We start from the raw sequence: 7,274 nt of genomic DNA on the forward strand, positions 1-7,274 counted from the left end.
GGTCAGTAAAGACTTAGGAGTATAATTCATTTTCAGGCTTCATGATATCACTCTTTTTTGTGAATCCCTAGACAAAAACCCTTTTTTTTCAAATTTGCTGCTTGGAAAGTTTCAACAATGTGATTATGTGAACACAATTAGAAATGATGTCTGTGAATTGTATCAGAGGAATCACAGTGTGCCATCCAGTAATGGTAAATCAGAGCTACTGGGGACACACAGGACATTGTATTGCAAAGTCCATGTCAGGGAGAGGCAGTCTAATGTTTATAGTCACTGAGACCCACAGACCATGTACAGTATGGGCTATGTTACCATGAAATGAGAAGATTATCTAAACAAAGCTTGTGTTTCCATTATCTTGATATTCAATATACAGACCAAAATAGAAATATATGCAATCCAGCTGTATTCGAAATTATACAGTTTTTCATAGATGCACAGTTAAATTATAAAATTAAGACTGAGTTTTAAGGTTTCAACAAGATCCAGAGGCTGCCATTTTTTTAGCTTTCTTTCTTCCTTTTTTCTTTTTGTTGGTTATTTTACTTATTGATTTTGTTATTTTTTTCTCTCCCAGTTTCTCCTCCACAATCCTATCTCCTTCCCCTTCCCCCACACAAACATGAGTGCATGCATGTGTTCAATCACGTGAGCACACACGGGCACACACACACACACACACACACACACACACACACAGAGAGAGAGAGAGAGAGAGAGAGAGAGAGAGAGAGAGACTCCCATATTCAGACTCAGAGAAGTCTGTATTTTCTCAGTCTGTCTTTAGTTTCAAATGATGACATCCTGTATTATCCTCCTTTATTGTTAACAAATGTTGGAGATAGTTTCTTATGTCTGTGTAAACTCTACATGTCTGTCATCTAAATTGTAGTATGACTAAGAGATCAGTGGACCCAGAAATTTCATTTGTTTAAATCTTCTATCTTTCACTCATTTTTACATTACATAAAGTGTATTTCCTCAAACGTTTATCAATTTTTTTGTGATCTTTTTCTAAATACTCATATTTAAGCATGGACCTTCATTGAATTATACTATTGAGAGGCTAATAATGCAGTTTATGTAGTAATAATGAATATTCATTTTTGAAAGAAAAATCACTAAATTTTATATATGCTTTCTTTATTTACTCATTTGTTGATATGCATAAAGATTCATTGCATATTCTAAACAATCATAAATCATAAAAATATTGACACAAAATTACCTATTTGATATGTTCACTCATGTGTAATTCCAAAAAGTATACTAAAGCTGTGGATAAACTGTAACATACTCCTACATGTACTACCGGCCATATTGGAATCTTTTGTGAGTCTTCTCACACAATTTTGAAGCTCAGTATATTACTTGATCCCTGTTTACCTAACAATTCACAAAATGAGGATAGATTCACATCCTATCTCAACTATGATTTTATACTTGATACTTAATGCACCAGTCATACTCATGTAATCCTCCATAATTTGAAAATTTTAAAGTAAATATTAAGAACTATTTTAAAAGATGTCCAAATTATTAATGTTTGCTATGTAGTTGCTCTAAACTGTAATCATCATATTTTGGTAATTCACACATATCTCTAATGACTTTGATCAGTTTCTTATGACATTGGGTTGGAGATTTCCAAATGCGAGTCTTCATCTAATCCATTCTTTTGCTGCATACAAGTAATCTACCTCAACATCAAAGATATACATTATCTCAAAAACAACTGGAAAAAAATTAACACAAATGTGCATAAGGAGCAAGTTGGTGGAGCCATTCTAAGAGGTAACAAAGTAAACTTCAATCTAAAACAAACCATAAGAGATAAACAAAAATAATACATATTCATTAAGTTGCTTTGGTTCTTGTTTTTATTCTGTATTTTGCCACAAACACAAATATACACACTTTTGTAGAAGAAATACAGCTAAAGCTTAAATCATAAATTGATCTTAAAACATTGATAGTCAGAGACATCAATACTTTATTCTAAACAATGGAACGGTTGTTCAGAAAAAAAGGAAATGGAATAAAAAACTGTTGATAACAGAGAGTTTCAAACAAAATGTTCTAACAAACAACTAAAAACATTACAAATAATTATAAAAGAATACATTTTTGTCATGCATGGATTATTCTTCCAAATTACTGCATACTCAGTCATAAAATCAATGTCTATAGATACAGAAAATTTGAAAACCTAATTATATTATACAAATGCCTGACAAGCATCTAAATAAATGCTCAACATTCCTAGTCTTCAGGTAAATTCAAATCAAAACAACCCTGAATTCCATATCACACCAGTCAGATTGGCTAAGATCAAAAACTCAGGTGACAGCAGATGCTGGCGAGGATGTGGAGAAAGAGGAACACTTCTCCACTGTTGGTCAGTTTGTAAGCTGGTACAACCACTCTGGAAATCAGTCTGTCTGTTCCTCAGAAAATTGGACATAGTACTAACTAAAGACCCAGCTATTAATTTTCTGCACATATACCCCAAAAATGCTCCAACATATAATAAGGACACATATTTCACTGTGTTTATAGCAACCTTATTTATAATAGCCAGAGGCTGGAAAGGACCCAGATGTCTGTCAACAGCTGAATGGATAAAAAGAGTGTGGTACATTTGCACAGTGGAGTACTCCTCAGCTATTAGAAACAATGACTAGACAAATGGGTTTGAGTAGAGAATATCATCCTGAGTGAGGTAAACCAGTCACAAAAGAACACACATGATACACAGTCACTGACAATTGGATACTAGACCTAGAAAGCTCTGAATACCCAAGAAACAGCTCTCAGACCATATGAAGCTCAAAAGGAAGAAAGGCCAAAATGTGGAAGCCTCAGTCCTTCTTAGAAAAAAAAGAAAATGAAAAGGAAACAAATTGTGGATTTATCATGTATTATTATGTAACAAATTTTGTGAGCTATAATAATATTTCATAAAATAAATTAATTGATTTAAAATAAAAATTGTGCTTCCACCTAGACCAGCAGTAAGAGAATATCCAGATCTGACAGAAAAGGCTGTGCTTGCAGACCAGATGCCCAGAGGCTCTGCCACTTGGACCAGCAGATCACCTGGGGAACAGGCCTGGGGAGGCTGCAGCGTGAGCACCCAGAACACAGACAGTGCTTGGAGGTGATGCTTGTGGCAAAAGTTCCTTTCCAGCCCACAGTAAGAGTGTATCCGGACCTCCCCAGAAAGGCTGTGGTCCTGGACCAGATGCCCAAGTGCTCTGCCACATAGACCAGCAGGTTACCTGGGGCATAGACCTAGTGAGGTTGTGCACTGAGTACCCAGAGAACAGAGAGTGCTTGGAGGCAGTGCCTAGGGCTGTCAGAGAGATTCATGATCTGCCTGGGAAAGGCTGTACTGGAATATCAACCCCACGGGCAATTTTACACCTAAACCAGAAGTGAACCTGACACAAAGGCCCAGAGAGGGAACACGGTGAGTTCTCAGTGAGCATAGAGTGCTGTACTTGCTGGAAAAGGGTCCATTTTGTCCTGGAGAAAGAGCCAGATTCCCACCACTAGTACTCAGGACCAGTGGGCAAAGTGCCGAGCTCCCAGAGCAACCTCACAAGCTCCCCCATCTGAACACAAAGACAACTGAGTACCTGCCACCAGAACTCACTGCTTGCTCACAAAAAGTCGAACAATCACAAGCAATATTCTTCCTGAGATCAGGAGAGAAAGAGGTGCCAGTCACTGAAAACAAGAACACATATAACCACAGACAAAAATCTAGCAAGAGAAAAACAAAAGAACTTAAGCAATGGAAACAAAGACAACCTGGCAACATCAGAACCCAGCTCTCCTACCACAGCAAGTAGTGGAATGCCAAACACTCCAGAGAAAGAAGACTCAGACCTAAAATCATACCTCAAAGTGATGATGGAGATCTTCGAGAAGAGCATGAATAACTCCCTTAAACAAGTACAGGAGGACAACCATAAACAAATACAAGATTTTAAAGAGAAAACATGAAAATCACTCAAGGAACTACAGTAAAACACAACCAAAGAGATGAAGGAATTGAAAATGAAATAGAAACAATAAAGAAAACACAAAAAGAGAAAACCCTGGAGATGGAAAACCTAAAAAAGAAATTAGGAGTCACAGATGCAAGCATCTCCAACAGACTACAAGACATGGAAGAGAGAATCTCTGGGGCCAAAGAAAACATTGAAAACATAGACAAAGCAGTCAGAGAAGATGCAAAACCCAAAAAGCTCCTAATCCAAAATGTCCAGGAGATCCAGGACACAATGAGAAGACCAAACCTAAGGATAATAGGAATAGAAGAGGGCGAAGAATATCAACTAAGAAGCACAGTAAATATCTTCAACAAAATCATAGAAGAAAACTTCCCTACCCTTAAGAATGAGATGACCAAGAGCATAGAAGAAGCCTACAGAACTCCAAATAGATTGGACCAGAACAGAAATTCTTCCCGAAACATAATAGTCAAAACGCCAAGTGTTCAAAACAAAGTAGTAATAGTAAAAGCAGTAAGGGGAAAAGGTCATGTAACATAAAAATAGAGACCAATCAGAATTATACCCGACTTCCCAACAGAGACTATGAAAGCTAGAAGATCCTGGACAGACATCATACAGACCCTAAGAAAACAAAAGTGTCAGCCCAGGTTGCTATACCCAGCAAAACTCTCAATCACCATAGATGAACAGACCAAGATATTCCAGGACAAAACTAAATTTACAGAATATCTGACCACTAATCTAGCCCTACAAAGAATAAAAGATCGAAAACACACCACAAGAAGGGAAACTACAGCCTAGAAAAAGCAAGAAAATAACTAAACAGGAAAACAAAGAGAAGAAAGTCACACAGTCATAATTCTATCCCTAAAAGCAAAAATAGCGGGAAACAGCAACCACTAATCCTTAATATCTGTTAACATAAATGGGTTCAATCCCCCAATAAAGAGACACAGGCTATCAGACTGGATACATAAACACAATCCAGCATTTTGCTGCATACAGGAAACTCATCTCAGAGACAAAGACAGGCACTATATCAGAGTAAAAGGTTGGGAAAAACTTGCAAGCAAACAGCCCCAAGAAACAAGCTGGAGTAGCCATTCAAATATTGAATAAAGTAGATTTTCAACCAAAAGTTGTCAAAACTGATAAGGAAGGACACTTTTTATTCATTACAGAGAAAATTTATCAGGAGGAATTCTCAATATATGCTCCAAATACAAGAGCACCCACATTCATAGAATAAACCCCACTAAAGCTCAAAACATACATTGCACCACACACAATGTTAGTGGGAGACTTCAACACTCCACTCTCATCAATGGACAGATCATGGAAGCAGAAACTGAAAAGAGACACAGTGAAACTAGCAGAGGCTATGAACCAATTGGAATTAAAAGACAATTACAGAACATTTCACCCTAAAACAAAAGAATACACCTGTTTCTCAGAACCTCACAGCAAATTCTCCAAAACTGACCATATACTTGGTCACAAAACAAACCTCAATAGATATAGTAAGATTGAAATACTCCCATGCATCCTATCATATCACATGGACTAAGGCTGGTCTTTAATAAAAACAAAAACAACAAAAAGCCCATGTACACATGGAAGCTGAAAAATGCTCTACTACATGATAGCATGGTCAAAGAAGAAATAAAGAAAGAAATTATGGACTTTCTAGAATTTAAATAATGAAAGCACAACATACCCAAACCTATGGGATGCAATGAAAGCAGTACTAAGAGAAAAAAACTCATAGCTCTGAGTGCCTCCAAAACGAAACTGGAGAGAGCATACACTAGTAACTTGACAGCACAGTTGAAAGCTTTAGAATAAAAGGAAGCAGATAAACGCAAGAGGAGTAGACATCAAGAAATAATTAAACTCATAGCAGAAATTGACCAAATAGAAGTAAAAAGAACCATTCAGAGAATCAACAGAACTAAGACCTGGTTCTTTGAGAAAATTAACAAGATTGATAAACCCTTAGCCAGACTAACTAGAGGGCAAAGAGAAAGAGTATCCTAACTGACAAAATTAGAAATGAAATTGAGATATAACAATTGAAACTGAGGAAATTCAAAAAATTATCAGATCCTACTACAAAGCCTATACTCAACATAACTGGAAAGTCTGGAAGAAATGGATGAATTCCTAGACAAATACAAGATTCTAAAGTTAAACCAGGAACAGGTAAACCATGTAACTAATCCTGTAAAACCTAAAGAAATAGAAGGAGTCATCAAAAGACTCCAAACCAAAATAAGTACAGGACCAAATGGGTTCAGTATAGAATTCTATCAGACATTTTTTGACTACCTAATACCAATGTTCTCCAAACTATTCCACAAAATTGAGTCAGATGGAACACTACCCAGCTCATTTTTCAAGGCCACAATAACTGCCAACCCTAAACCAAACAAAGACCCTACACGGAAAGAGAACTTCAGACCAATCTCACTTATGATCATTGATGCAAAAATACTCAACAAATCCTGGCAAACAGAATCCAAGAACACATCAAAACAGTCATTCACCATGATCAAGTAGGCTTCATTCCTGGGATGTAGGGATGGTTTAATATACAAAAACCATCAACATAATCCACCATATAAGCAAACTCAATGAAAAAAAGCACATGGTCATCTAGATGCTGAGAAAGCATTTGACAAAATTCAACACCCTTTTATGTTAAAAGTCTTGGAAAGAACAGGAATCCAAGTCCCATACCAACACATAACGAAAGCAATATACAGCAAACCAATAGCCAACATCAAACTTAATGGTGAGAAAATTGAACCAATCCTATGAAAATCAGGTACTAGACAACAGTGCCCACTCTCTCCCTACCTATTCAACATAGAACTGGAAGTACTGGCTGGAGCAATTAGAAAACAAAAAGAAATTAAAGAGATAAAAATCAGAAAAGAAGAAGTAAAAATATCACCATTTGCAGATGATATGACAGTAAACTTAAATTAACCAAAAAATTTTACCAGAGAACTTTTACAGCTGATAAACAACTTCAGCAAACCTGGTGGGATATAAAATTAACTCAAACAAATCAGTAGCCTTCCTTTAACCAAAGGAAAAACATGCTGAGAAAGAAATTAGGGAAAAGATACCCTTCACAATAGTCACAAATAGTGTGAATTACCTTGGTGTGACTCTAACTAAGCAAGTGAAGGACATGTATGACAAGAACTTCAAATCTCTGATGAAGGAAATCAAGGAAGA

This window comes from Micromys minutus (genome assembly GCF_963924665.1).
Source record: "Micromys minutus genome assembly, chromosome: 30".
In the NCBI taxonomy this organism is placed as follows: Eukaryota; Metazoa; Chordata; class Mammalia; order Rodentia; family Muridae; genus Micromys; species Micromys minutus.